The following is a 15,715-nucleotide window of genomic DNA, read 5'->3' on the forward strand; positions in this document are numbered from 1 at the left end:
TCCTATTTCATGGAATTTATACTGTCGTCAAACCAACTGGTATACAGGCATTACTCTGTATACAATAGGTCTGTTGCAGAGCCAAGACTTGATATCAGATCTCTCCAGTTACAGGTTTGAGCATATATTATTTTCAATTTAATTGTTGTTCATCGACGACAATATTTTGTTCTTTGACAGTTGAATTCATTTGTAAAAGCTTATGAAATCTTAGTAAGGAATCATATATTTCATACAGATTTTGTGGTTGAGTAAGAATTTTCTGCAAATTAGATTTTCTTAGTAATAAGCATGTTAGAATTTTTATACCTTTGTGCTTATTTTCATTATTCTGTCGCTATCATTTCTGAGAGTTTCACAACATTCTTTAAATATGATTTTGAGCCCTGTGAGAATTATGTGGGTATATTTATCTCCAGTCAACAGGTGGCAAACTAAGGCATGAAGATGGAGCTCAGTCTTGCAACTGATTCTGTGCCAAAGTTTTGTCTATTCTAAAAAAGGATTATGATTTTGTACTTATATCCCATTAAACTCTATAATAGGACTCAAGGAGGACCATATATGCATATGTTTTTATTTCCCAAACTTCCTATTTCAAACATGAACATCTTTAATTGTATTTCCTCCTCTTATTCTCATAAATGAGAAAAAGATTTTCTTTTCTTACGATTTTGCTTTTGGATGGAATTTTGATTCTCCTCATCTTAATAAAAATGGAAATTTCTGAAGAAATGGCATGCAAAATTTCAGGCCACAAGATGATTGTTTTGCAAAGCCATGGGAATATGAAAAAAACATGATCAAGTGGATTTAGCTATACATGCACATTGTAAAAGACGTAATAGTGAGCTGAGCTAAAATGTTAAAAAATTACAGTTCGAATACTGAAGACTTGAAAAATAAACAAATGTCCTCTACAGAAATATATTTGTGGGAACTTTGGTTCCATTATTCTGGAAAAAATGTAGTCTTGAACTGAAATTAACATGTTATTTGGTCATTAGTCAATTCAAGTTCAGATAGACTTTTCAGTAAGACCCACTTGTCATAATAGAATATAAGAATATCAGTAAATAGGCCAAACCTAGAATTCAGCAAATGTCACTTTACTGAGGTTCATTCAGGCCAAATAGAACATTAATTACAAAAAAATGTGGTTCTAAAGCAATCATTTTTCCCTGAATTTAGCATTAGTTATAACACTAAATACTATGGTGGGTATATTATTAGCGTAGAACATTATTTAAATCACAGAACTCCCATAAAGTTTTCAATCTTTTTGGCTCTTACTTTGTATTAAATATCTCTCTGTGACATAGAAATGCAGAGTTTTTAAAAGTCAGGCAATTCATCAGAAGTGTATCTGTTCAATTATAGAGATAATGAGAATCTTTCAGTTCCTTAGTTTTCTTATTCACAGGCATATACTCAATGGATAAAGGAGCATATCTGAAAAATGGTGAAACTTGGTAATGAAGAATTAGTAGATTTTCTACTTGCTTAACTTGAATGTTTATTTGAACTTGGAAATGTAGTGCTAATTGGAATAAAGATATTCCATTCTCATTATCATAGTGTGAATGACTGTACAGTGTTGAAGAAAGGGAAATGGGAGTGCTTACCTTGTCTTTTACAGAAAGTTTTTGATCAGTTGTTTGGTGCAAAGTTAAGACATATCCATGCTAGAAGCACATCCTATATGCACCTGTATTTATGCAGAGGTATATGAGTTAGTATAGGGCAAAGGAGATTTTTTTCCCCGTCAAATTGGGCTATGAATGGATTATTCAGCTGGGTTAATGTGATTTTGAAATAGAGCTGAAATGGCTGGACTTGAATATTTCTAAGAGATCATATTTCCTGCATGATAGCATCCTACAATGTGGTCTGTCTCGTTAGTAGGCAGGCAAGACTCACATTTTCAAGTAGGTGCTGACTGAGGAAGTGAAGGAGTGTATCGTCCTTCCTTCTTCAGAGTCAGCATCTCTTCTGTTCCTGTGTGCACCAAGTGATGTTTCTGCACCTGTGCAACTTCAGTGTTCACCTTCCTCTCCTTTCCCATCAAGTATATAAAAAGCTAGCTGCTGAAGGTGTTAATTTACCCTAGCACTACCAAAGAAAACTGCGGCATACTGCTATTTTATGTGTGTATTGAACACAAAACAGGTTATCTGTAGTGAAGTGGCTAAAAATTTCAGGTTTACAATAAAGAGCATTTGATGGAGTCTATAATAAATATACAAGAAATGTAGAAGCTATTCAGTTTTTTCAAATGCTATAAAATAGTGAATAGGCGTTTTAAAAATATTTTGAATTACTGTGAGTTAGGCTCTGTGTGGTGATTTTTTGTCAGTCTGCGGGATAGTCCTTTATATCAGGAAGACCCTAAGGACAGAGGGAGTTGCAGTAATCTCTTTGAGACTTCTACTTTTGAGGATCATCGCAGCTTAGGATAGGAAAAATATGTGTCCAATACACCCTTTCAGCGTCAGTGATTCCCAGTTGCTGTCCTAGTCCTTTGAGACCACTGGTGGCTGGTGGAGCTGGGAAGCACCTGCCCTGACTGCTCCAGGAGCAGTAGAATTGCAAAACTGGCTGAGGGCTACTGTGCTAAATTCTTCTTCAGCTGCCCCAAAACTGTTCAGTCTGAACAAAAGGGACTGTATATCCTTTTAAAAAGTACTGGAAGTATGTGCAATGCCTGATGCTTCATTTTAGCACCCCCTAAGTTGACGGTTCCTGGCCTTACCTGTTTTCACAGCTTCAAGAACTATTCCAGCTTACTACTTATAACAAAACATATCCAGCAAAAAGGATCATTTTAAGACTTTTAAGCCTTATGGCTTGACATTACATCTTTCCTAGTTATAAGAAAAGTGTATTTGGTGGTTAGGGAGGATAGCACGAAAGATGGCAGGAAAACCTCACAGTTGTATTCATCAGTCAGGACTGGAGTGATTTTTACTTTGTTTTATTCTGAATCCTTTATATCCTTTTGAATTAAATGCTCCTGAAGCTGCAGAGCTCAAGGTGATTATTAGGTAAATCAAAAAAAAAAAAAAGTGTCACTTTTCACATACTGAAATGTCTTAAAGCTAACTGTTGTACATCACCTATATCTCATCACCTGTAACATCACATCACCTATCTGCTGTATAAATAAAAATAGCCATTGGCAGCTTATGAATCACAAATCACCCACGAAAATGGGGTCCATAGTCAATAAGGAATCTGGAACACCCTGCTCTGAAAATGTACAGATCATTCTTGATTAATTTTAAGTAATTTATTGAATTAATTAATTTTGCTGTGCATGTCACCCTCAGTTGCACGTGCACAGACGTATTAAATTAATACAGACGTATTAAAAGGTAGAATTTGTTTTGACTAGAGATGTTCACTGGCCTCTTCCTGGGCTCTGATGAACCCCAAGTTCCTTACAATTCTGAGGAAAGAAAAGAAAGGATAGAATGGAGCTGGTTGTCTCTTAGCTCCTTATTAAGAGGGTTACTACCTTTGTCACCTGGGACAGAGGGTCAGAACTTGGACCAGTGGTTTTATCTCTTGCACTTAGGTAGCTTTGCTTGCAAATACTCCTAAATTGCATACCTTGAAGTTACTTGGGATTTATATATTAAAGAAATCTCTGCTGCATGTCTTTGGCTGTTTTATGCCCACAGTTTACAGATACACTATAACATATATACTGTAATTGGGGTCTTTGACATGCCTCATGCTCTGCAAAAGCAGGCAGGCCTTCAGAAAAGAAACAATGATTTCACAATAAAAGACCTTTAGCTGTTGAAATTCGTTACAATAGTGTCTGATGACTCTTTACACCTCTTCCACCTCAGTCGGAGAACATAGTTGTACTCCTGAGGCATGCAGAAAAATCACTTTGTGCTGCTGAATCCTAGAAATTGTTGAGATGGTCTATTCAGTACAGCCTTATAACTCCTTTCCCCCTTGCAGAGCCCTTTTCTATGACATATGGATTCATTTCTGTTTCTCATCCAGCAGAAAAAATTCCAGATAATTTCCAGAGGGAGCCTTCCTACACCCGTTATTTTCTAATGACCAGAAAGATGTGCAACTGAATCTTGTTTGAGAAGTCACAATGCTTTCTTCTCAGTTTAATCTTCAGTGTTGGTATCTCGAACAAATCTCTAACCAAATACTTCGAGCCTCAAGCCATTTTTCAGAGGAAGCGTTTTCCTGTATAAATTGCTGTTGCTCTCATTAAAATTCTGAGTGAACAATTCTCTCGTCTACTACAGAGTTGCTCAGACTACTGATCTCAAGAGTCTCCAAGAGAGGTCTTGCTACAGTAATGATCTCTCTGAGGAGAGAGTTATAGTTTATTCGTTCTGTCTTCCTAGTGCTGTCTTAAACCAGCTGTGATGTTGGCATCAACACTGACTTTACCCTCTTACTTAAGGCCTTACATCTTTCTTCCAGCCCAGAAATCTCCTCCTTGGGATCTTTCTGTGATTTGTGTATAGATTGATGGGTCCCTTCTTTGACTTCATGCTCTCTAAAGCATTGCGGTGAAAAAAGCCTGTAGTGATAATTGCACCCACCTGAAGAGAAGTTGCAGGTCGCCATCTATTATATTCCACAAAAGTAGAATGATTTTAGGAACTCTCTGTGACAGAGCCTGACATGATGTTTGTTTTCCATCTAAACCTGCTAATCTACCTGTCTGCTTTTTTCCTCAAATCTTACAAAATCCAAGAAGACATAAGTGTCCATACTTCAGCATAACTGAAGGCCTATTTTGAGATTCTTAGCTATGATAAAGCTTGATCTTGAGCCTCTCTTCAAAACAAACAAATACTTTGAATGAGACCTGAATAAAACCAAAATCTTGATTTATCAAATAGAAGATATGATCTCTATAACTATGTTGCCAGTGAGCTATAGCCCTTTCTCCACTACTCCCTCCAAGTCCTACGAGGTTCAATCAGAGTACATGTTGCATCTGTACATCCTTGAGAGTTGTTCTCATCTCTGAAATATGTGTGGCAGCTGCTTGGATTATTTTTTATTAATAAAATTTGATATTTTGGGCACTTTAAGAGTGGATGTCCATTATGGGAGAGCAGTCTTACAAATGCTGTTTAGACAGATTGTGAGCACTCTCTTCCTGTGCATTAAATTACTACTTGCGTGCCACCAGTCGCAGAATATATATGGACAGTGCAACCCAAAGTACCAGCTATTGTAAGATGAGTAACCATTCCACATGCGGTGTGGAAGTTCTGAGTTTCCTGTAAAAAAAAGTCTTTTCATCATTTTAACCCGTGCCTTAATTTTCCCTGCTAAGTTTCTGTTGTGCTCTATTGGAGTACATGGCTCCTAGCAGGCTGGAAGAAGTGTGCCCTGTTTGATTACTGTTTGCAGCTCCTCACTGGTTAATGGAATCACTCGGGCTGAGAAGTTTAGGTTTTTAAATCATCCAGTAGTTGAACAGGGCCTTACACCTGTGGCATTGGATTAGCTTTGGGGCTGAAGCTACACTGATCCCCAAGCTGCCCATACAGTCGTTGCTGCACATGGTGCAGGAATGTCTAATCTGCCTATAAATGAATGAGTTTCTATATCACCACAGTTTTCAGCCCAGTATATCAATATAAATCAAAACTGAAGTAAAATAAATCAGAAAAGATACTGACAGAAAGAAAAGTACCGCTACCTCAGTGTACCAGGCTGAAAACAGAGGCCACACCTGAGTGGACTGCATATCCCAGACTTTGGGAGGGACAGGAAGCGGTGCAGATGGTGGTGACCACTACAGATATCTCATTGTAAGCTACTGACACACATATTAGACATTTAAATCATATATGCTTAGTTCTGTGTGGAAATCACTGTGCACCTCAAGGTGCACACAAAGCCAGTATTTTTTATGCAGAGCTTTTTTGCAACCTTAATTCTAACCTCCATTTCAATGTAAGAGAGGAAATAGAAATCTGATCTAAAAACAAAAGCAAAATCATTTTATGCTATAAGAAGCATGAATAACAAATTCCAGCTGAATGATTACTAAACTAAACCCAACATGGAAACTTCAATGAGTCAGGGAAATAAGATAGCTTTTCTTCTTACAGTGGCAATCAGCCATGATTGTCGTCACTGACACGAACAGCTAACACTGACTTCTGATGCGAAAGTATTATTATTCATCCTTTCGGTATTTACTATAAGAAAAATAATAAAGTCACCAGGAGAAATTCTTAGTAAAAAAAAGTACATGTTTATACTATCTCTTTTTCTCTGCTCAATACTGCTAGTTCAGTTCTGAGTTAAGCCCGTAGGGCTGAGAGCTGTTGGATAATCTGTGCCATGTGCTGATGATGTAGTGTTTGATGGATACATATATGCATCTGAAAGTATTCTGACTTATTGACAGTCTCCCTGGCCAAGACCAATGGTAGCCAAAAGATGAGCCCAGGTGAGACAGAAATACTGTATGACTTATGCATCTAAGAGATGTCTTCTTCACAACCAGCTTTCTGGCACGTAAGCAAAGTGCTTCCCTCTGACTTTCTGTGCCTTTTTTGTATTTGGACAAGAGGCAAAAAGGATGAATGTGGGCTGCCTCTTTTCACAGACTACTGGAGAAAGAAAGGCTGTGTAGGCCTGCTGATAGGCCTGGCCCATGCTTGTGAGAGAAGGCTTAGACCAATGATATGTAGGTAGATGGACATTATAAACATGAAAAGAATTATAAATAGGGTTAAATGAAAACTTACAAAAATTACTTGAAGTGTACTCATTCTACTGAGAAATGTAAGTCACATTGCTCGCAGGAAGAGGAAAGGAGAAATGGAGAAAGGCATTCTTTTTTTTTTTTAAATTGAGATTTTAAAAGCATAGAGTTTTTAAAAATAATCAATAAACAAGGCAAAAAATATTTTGCTTCCTCTGACTTTGTGACTAGTACTGTTACCACTGTTGTCCATCAGCTTTCTCTCTTCCTTTAAATTCCTAGCATTTTGTTTCATAATTAAATTGTAAGCTCTTCAGGGCAGAAGCTATATTCAGATATGCAGCAATAAACACCCTGCAGCAATAAATACTTATCCTGATTGGCACCACTGAGCAATATAAACACTATGTAAATAATGAGAAAGCCTGAGAGGTGCTGAGTCTTGGATAAACACTGTTCCTTTCCAGTGGCTTACATTATAGTTAAATTAATCCTAACAGGGTACAAAGCCACGTCAGCATGTTGGCTGGAGACAGCCTGGGTATGCCATGGAGCTGTGGAAGCTCATGAAGAGCTGATTAGGCCCCCTGAAGTCCTCTGTGAATAAAGGAAGTCTGGGGAGAAGTTGATTTGAAAGTTGGAGCCCAACATCCCACCATTTAGGAAAGCAAAAAATTGACAAAAAGTCATTTTATGTGACAAACAGGATGGCACTAAGCTCATAGATTAAATTTGTGTATGCAATATCCAAACTCCCATTATAGTCAGGCAAAACTGGAGAGCTATCCAGGTGACTGATGTAAGGCTCAGTTCAGATGTCCACCCCTGCATCTAGCACCATTTGAGATGCCCTGCAAGAGGCCGTAGCATCTGATTACCGCTTTGGAAGGACAAAGGTCTTGTTTAGTGTTTGGCAGTTCCATGTAAATGTCCTAAATACCACAGGCAAAGTTGGAACTAGACATCTAAGTTTAGTCAGCAGAACTATGTTCCCAGAGTTCTAGTTTATGATGAGGACAGATCTGTAGACCCTCAATGTAACACAATGATTACTCAATGTAATGGGAGCTTGGACCTCCAGTCCACGTGCAGATACCTAGTAGGTGTCTTAATCTACAAGCCGAATCTTAGTGTCCTGGAAGATGTGCTCTAAAATAAGATTTATCTTAGTGTCTTTTAAGATAATATTTTAAAACAATTGATCATAGAATCGTAGAATCATAGAATTGGTAAGGTTGGGAGGGACCTCTGGAGATTGTCTAGTCCAAGCCCCCTGCTCAAGCAGGGTTACCTAGAGCGTATTAGACAGGGTTGCATCCAGGCAGGCCTTGAATATCTCCAGAGAAGGAGACTCCATAACCTTTCTGGGCAACCTGTAAATTAACAGAATTAATAGAAACTGTAATGCAGATCTCCAGGCTTTATTTTTTCCTGTTAATTTTACTTTTTTCTTTGGGTACTTTCAAGTTTTGAAAGGCAGGCTTTTTGGCTTCTCCTTCCTCACTTTCCTTACTGCGAGTGTATTCACATTGTGGGCCAAATTACAATATGATATAGAAGCATTTATATGATGCATTTACCTAAACTGCTTTAAATGAGTTAGTCCAGCAGAAAACAAGGGCCTGCAAATCCCATGGCATCTTGTTCAGCTAATAAAAATAGTCAATTTTTTATTTTTCAGTGACATTTAAAACTTATAATGGCAATGACAATGTCATTATAATGACACTATGTAGTCTAGTGTATACTGGGTTCCAGCTGAATTCTGTATTTGATGTCTGTACTGTAATAAAATCTCCAGAATCAGAGTAAGGATCTGAGCAGTTTATACTGTATAAAAATTCAGGTCAAGATTGACTCCTGTAAATCTTGAGCAATTGAGGTAGTATAACTTTGTAAAGAGAGTACAAATGTATGCAAGAAGGTTACATTTTTCTATCTTGTTCATTTTTAAAATATTATGGTTATTATCTGAAACTTTTTCACCATGGTTGTGATACTAAAATAAGCCAGGAGGAGAACATTAGTAGAATAAGTAATCTTTGTTGTTTTGACAGACTATAGATACTCTCAGAAATAAAACCCGATACTAACACCAAAACACTTGACTCTATATAGATGAAAAGTGAGGAAAAAGATGTTTTCTTCCTAGTATGAGAGCTTATTGCAGAAAGAACTATCTTTTATTTCTATATTTATGCAACACAAACACAATGAACACCTAGTTTTTGAGACGTACACAATGGCAAAACAAATTAAAAATAGAGATAGAAAGCCAAAGTGCAGAGAAAGCTTATGTGCCAAAGATGTCACAAGCGTTCTGAGACAAGTCTTCTGAGTTTTGATTCAATACTTCAGCTGAGAAAATAGCCATATTCACCTTCATACATTATATTATATCTTAAAAATTGGTATTAGGATAATGCCTCAAGGTTGCTGTTGGTTTTAGGGATGGGCAAACATAAAAAAGAAATAATCCTTTGCCACAAGGGATTACAGTATGAGACATAATCAAACCAAGGAAATGAGAAGGATATTACAGAAGATTTTAGCAGCACAGGTGTGTTGCCTAGGTGTTGGAGCAGGGCAGATGGACTGACTCTCTCTATTCCCAGATGTTCTCAAAGTGAGCAGAAACTGAATACCACTAGGAGTTTTTATCTGAAACTCAGTGCCAGTATGTTTTTTCACCTCATATAAACAAAGAAAAAGAAGGGTTTGTTCTGCTTCACTGGAGCAAAAAAATAACACAATAGACTTCCATTCAGGCACACAAATAGCAACTGTCCTGTGACTTCTCTATTTAAATGGGTATCCATGGTGAGATGTGCATAGCTTTCATTAGATGGCTGCAGAACTGTGCTGTGGTTTATACTGCAGACAGGAAGGAAAAGAAGGCTGAACATTCCCCTCGTACAATGAATGAAGGAATGAATGGATAAATGCAGCAGGGTATCAAGCCTCTGTTGCATCACACCACAGAAAATTATGCCTATGTTCTCTATCTCTATTTTATTATCCCTCCAATCTGCTTTTCCAGGCCCTCTCAAATTAAATGCTAGTCTGCACTTGAAGGCACAACCCTGACAAACAGATGGTGTATAAATAGGTGTAAAAGCTGCAACATTACAAGTGGCTTCCTCCGCAGGCTGCATTTCTTGCTTACTTGCTTCTTTCTTTGTTAGCAGTTGGGATTGGTAGTTTGCTCTGTGATTTACAAGGGCTCCTGCTCCATGTTCTTGCCTGACTCAAGCACACAGGAATGACCTGGTGCTATAGGAACCAACTACAGATGTCTGCTCTGCAAGTGGCCTTTAGTGGCAAAAGGAATAGAAATGGGGCAAAACTGGCAGACTTGTTAAACTGCCTGTTGTCTGGGAAGAATGGCAGCCCTGCCTAAAATTTATTATACTGTTGGCTATGTTATCAAGACTCTTTATATTAGCGATCAGTGAGATAAAGGTAAGAATCAGCTAGGGAAGTCTGAGCTGGTGAATAATGGCTTCCTGGCACTGGAATAATGATTCTAATTGTTCACAACAAAGAGTTTGCTGTTCTGATTTAAAAAACTGTGTATGAAAACCCCAAATACCCTGAGACTGGCTTAAGAAGTGTCAAATATAAAACTTAACACTTCTGTATTGTTATTTGTATTCTGCATTAGAAATACTAAGAGTTCACACTTCTAAGATTTTATCCATACATATATCAGCCAGGAACATTTTAAAATGTCATATTCTGGTAGTAAGTAGAATGTAGCTATTGGAACTTAAAAAATTCCCTTTATAGATCATTGTATTCACCATAAAATTACTAGCATTGCCAACGCTGGATACAAGTTTCAAGGTACTGATAAACCTGTGATAATGCATTGAACTTCAATTTCATTGAAACTAATAGAAAAGCTGCTCCTGACTTCAAGTGAGAGCAAGATCTGACCTACATATTTTTTAGTTTTATGCCTAAGTGCTAAAAATTAAACATACTAATAAAAATGGATGCTTTCAAGTGCTAAAAATTAAACATACTAATAAAAATGGATGCTTTCTTTGTTATTTCAAAGCAAAACCTCAAAAGATGTTATATGTTCCTTGCACCATTAATCTTTTGTAACATTGCTTCCATGTGAAGAATGAAAGTGGACTATCTGTAAATATTCAGTTTCTTCAGACCAAGGCAGGAGTTAGATGCTAAGCCTGGCTGTTAACGATAAAGCAGCTATTGCAATGTGAAAACATTTAAAATGAACTAATTTTGAAAGTGTTTTCCTGTGGAATTCGGCCAGCTTTTGAAATCAGACTTTGACTGTCTTCGTGAAGCCATCCAAATGTTACAAGATCTGGAAATGCTGCTAAGGGATCCTGCCAGTCCCCCCGTGCAGCATGGTCCTCTCGTAGAGTTTCTCTGCTTAACTGTCAGGGGATGCCAGGGCAGATGCTTGTAGCGTGCCCTAGTTCTCCCCTTCTCATCGGAAAAGCCTCAGTAAAGGTGCCCCTGCTGCTGCCTTTGGGCCAGCGATCTGAAGGTGTGCTCAGCACAGTTTCCACTGAAAGGTTGCCCATATTTTTGTAGAGCAAGATGGGAAAAAGGCAGGATTCAGCAGTGCTGGGAACAAGGATGAGAGAGGAAGGGCAGAACCAGGTGTCTAGGATTCTCAGAGAGGTGGAAGAAGCAGCAGCATAGCCAGGCTTATTAGGAGGTGGAGGTGAAATAAGCCAGCCTTGGTTGGTGTTTGTGCAGTCCTGAGGGCAGGATGTGGGTGTTCGCATGCACGAAGGCAAAATCAAAGATGAGGAAAATGCCCAAGGAGTTTGCACTCAGGAGGCACAATCAGTGGCCTGTCTGGTTTTGATCTATACTAGGGATGAACAGATGCCTGTGAAGTTAGAAGTAAACTGCTGTGGTTTCCAAATGCTTATATTTAGCATTCTAGCAAGTTGGAGCAGATGGCAGGTCTGACCACCCTGGGCTCCATTCCTGGGCAGTCGTGAGGAATCCTTCGGGCCTCTTCAAACAGCAGTGCAGATATGCCTGCTTAAGGAATGGCATCCTGGGATTTTCTGCTTCCTCTTACTGTCTCCATCTAGGTTTTATACCACTCTCATTCAGCATTTTGGAATGGCTGCCCAGCCGCCGTGGTGCAGCTGGAAACACCCGGCTTGGCCTCAGTGGGCTCGCTCACATACCCCAGCCAGACTGCTGACAGCAGTAGTGTGGATCTGTCTCCACACCAGCTAATTTATTCTGCTTTTCAGGTAGAGACATGTGAGGGTAGACATATCTGGACTATTTGAATGCCTTCCAAAAACTAAATCATCCGTAAACACTGCTGAAGTGAATTCAGCACGCTCAAAAGTAGGGCAGAGCTGATTTCCCATCATTGTGCATCCCTAGAAGCTGGGCAGTGGGAGTTTCAGAAGAGCCACAGCCACAGGCTGGAGGGATCTCCTGTCCAAAGGTCACCACCAAATACACACGACTTCGCAGAGTGAACGAGCAGCTGAAGCACGCAGCACCAGTTTTATGGTACCTTATGCAAGCCAGAATAAGCTCTTTTCTTCCCTTTGCACTTTGAGAGGAACTGCACAAAGCAGGTAGAACTGGGGTTAGGTTTGACCCTATGCAAGTAGCTTATAGAGGAACCTATAGTTTTTTAAAGTTTTTTAAAGTTTTTATAGCTTTTTCTCTAAACTTTACTCATTAACTTGTAGCATATCTCAGTGTACAACAAAAAATAGCTATTCTTATGCAAGTATAGTCTCCCAAAATGAAGCTTCTTAGATTCTCCAGCTACTGCTAAAGAATCTGTATGATGAACTTAGCATTTATGGTATCTGTGCCTCAGGAGAGAACCAGAGCAGGAACTGTCCATCATACTAGCTGGGTGGCAAATAAGCATGTACGTAGCTTTTATGCAGGTATGAGATTCACCATGTGCAAACAAATAAGAGGGAAAAGAAAAGAAGAACCTAGTAGAAAAATTGAAAAAGAGGCTAGAACCAGCCCTAGTCAATCCCCCTTTCTACAAAGCGATCTGCTGGGTAACCTGAAGTGTGAAGTTAAGAGAGGGCCTTGCTATGTGAGGACACTCAGTCACTGTGGGGTGATGGCAATATGGCTATCATCAGCACTAGACAAAGCTCAGTGAAGGAAGTAAAATGAGTATATAATAATGAGAAGTGGAAGTGACATATCAAAAGCTGATATGTAGAAAATTAATTTCAGATTGAAACCACCACTTTACGAGGATGAAGTCAAAGAACTTCTCTCAGGACAGAAGCCATATGTTAAGAAGTCCAAGTTTCAACAGTGCAGTTCAACATGAGCTGCAAATGCATCAGGAAACTGGCAGGCAGATCAGCAAATAGTGAATTACAGTAGTGAAGTCAGGATGTAATAAAAGCCTCAGTACCCTTTTGAGATAACATTTGCTTTTACCAGAGAGATTCCTGAGAGGGTTTAGGGAGCTTTTAAGAAAGCAGTAGCTCCGAAATTGCAAACCTTAGAAACAGGAAGAAAGTATTTGCTTCCCAAAGAAACACATAGGTAAGAAGATGCCTCTGCTGGGAGAGGTCAAGTCAGTAACAACCATGTCTTTAGTCATCACTGAAGTCCTGAAATCAGACAGGCAGTCATGCAAGACAGACAGGGTTGCTCTAAGGGTTTACACATATTTTTTTCTATGTATATCAGAGATGAGACCAAGCCATGGAGTATAGCTCTGACTTGATCTCCAAATCCAAACTTCACAAAAGATTGGATTTGGAATTTTTGGGCTAGGGAAATCCCTCTGAACCTCTCAGAGTCTAGGAATGTTCAGTTTTTTCTCTAGTTCATCTATATTGATGTTTAAAATCCTGTTCAGAACTGAACCAGTAGAGAACTTAGGGCACATGTATCTTGTGCAGTCATGCACTAACTGTTCCTGCTCTGATGAGGTGGGGCACTGGTCAGCTCCAACCCAAAGCCATTTAGTTGCATTAGCAAGGCACTCTGCCTGTGCTCATCCTACTTTTCTGTTGAACTCAGTAGCACTGCATGGTTGCTGCTGTTGCACCTATATGACTGTGCAGCTTTTATGATAGAGATACCAATAATGACAAATGCTAATAATAGATAGAGATACCAGTAATACCAAATGCTTTGGGTTGGGTGCATAGATGGAAATCTGTCCTCCTTCACTAAACCTTCCACTCGTCAACTAATCTGCTTTTGCTGGGACACACAATCTATTCCTTGGCTACTTTGTCACTGGAAGCTATAGCCCAGGATGTCACCAGGGTCAGGAGGACCACTTTCCTTCTGACACCTTCCATTCCCTTGTGTAGGGATTCTAATCCATCAATCATCCCAGCCCAGATCCATGCTGATTCCTCTGATTCCTCCTCTGTACTAAAGAAAGGGAGGAATGCTGCTGGTAAGGAAGTAGGAAGGGTTGGAGAGACAGACAGTGCCTGTCCCATGTAGGAGACTGAAAGGGAGGAACTGTGCCATCAAGGTGGCTCAGAGCAGGGCCAGGCTGGCCACTCCGAGCGCTGCCGGGTAGGGCATTTTACTGGTATTACAGGTAGTGCTACTAGTACTACAGGTAGTGTTAGTGCCTGATAACTATGGTATTGTTTGGTACCATGTCCTTTTAGAGTCATGTGGGATATCATCTGTGACTTCTGCAGGACCTCTGACTTGCAGAGAGGTTGTGTTCCTCCCACGCTGTGCAGGCACAGCCAGCGTGCGGCTGCCTGTCTCCGAGTGTGTAGACAGCAGCTCCTTATCTTGTGCCTCTCTGGCATTACTGCGATACACCAAAACATCCTTTTATGATTCATCCTCAGATACTACTCTTAAAAAACCTGTGGCACTGGCAGATGATGGAACGCTAAAAGCCCTGACATTGTACTGATGTAAGAGGACCCCTGCGAGGCCTGATGAGGTTTCGGCAAGTAGAGAGGTGAAAGCTGCTGTAGCCAATATACAGCTGAAAGTATGTAAAGAATACTGGAGGAAGGGTGTATGTGAAAAAAAAAAGGAAGTGGGAAAGATTGTTGCTAGGAAGGTCAAAATATCTGGGTAGGAAGCACAGACGTTGGAGTGGATTTGTCTGGAATAACCTCATCAATTTCCTCATTTTGAAGAAGGGCAATAAACCCCTCTTCTAGGTGAATTTTAACTTTATTGGGTAAAGATTACCTGTCTTTTTGATAAATTCGGCTAAAAATCAGCAAGCAATAAATTCAGCAGCACACATCCTGTGTGTTTATAGATTCTTTACAGTTTGTTCTTACCATGTGCAGTTTCAGACACAAAGGAACACTTATACTTTCTGTTCTACTGGTACATTTCTTTCAGAATTATGCAGACTATTTATGTTCTTAGAAAATAAACTGAAGTGTCCAGAGATTTCAGGCAGAAGTCAGGGTCCCATTATCTAAGACAGTGAGGATATTTTCCCCATAAATTGGTTCCTGCTGCAAAGAACTTCTCTGAGACAGAAGAAAACAGTGGGCAGGATAGATGAGGGGATGGGAAAAGACGATGGCAGGGTAGTAGAAGACACTAGCAGGACCCTTACAATTAGCGCAATGAGCATCAATGAGAAGTCTAATCATTGTCAAGTACTTTTATAGGCATCATGGCACAGCTGGATTGTAAAGAAAAATTATAGGGATATTAAGTAGAGACTACTTTCAGGACAAGCTTTTTCCACTCATGAATGCAGGGTTATAGGACACTGCTTGAAATGAAATGTAGAGCAATGTCAATAAACTGGGATATACCCAATCTTTTGCTATCTGATTATTAGCACTGGATCAATTTTATTGTGAGAGCAAGATTTTAGCTAGTGAAATTACCTGCCAGTGAAATGTAACCTGAAATTGTCATTCACAATCAAATCTTTTTTTTTTTTTAACCAAAGTCATTTCTAACATGTTCTGGGAAGGTCCTTCATTCCAAATTTCTCACAAGGGTTTCTAAAACAGTCTCATGGAGACATATCTCAAG

Source organism: Rhea pennata, chromosome 2 (genome assembly GCF_028389875.1).
Source record: "Rhea pennata isolate bPtePen1 chromosome 2, bPtePen1.pri, whole genome shotgun sequence".
In the NCBI taxonomy this organism is placed as follows: domain Eukaryota; kingdom Metazoa; phylum Chordata; class Aves; order Rheiformes; family Rheidae; genus Rhea; species Rhea pennata.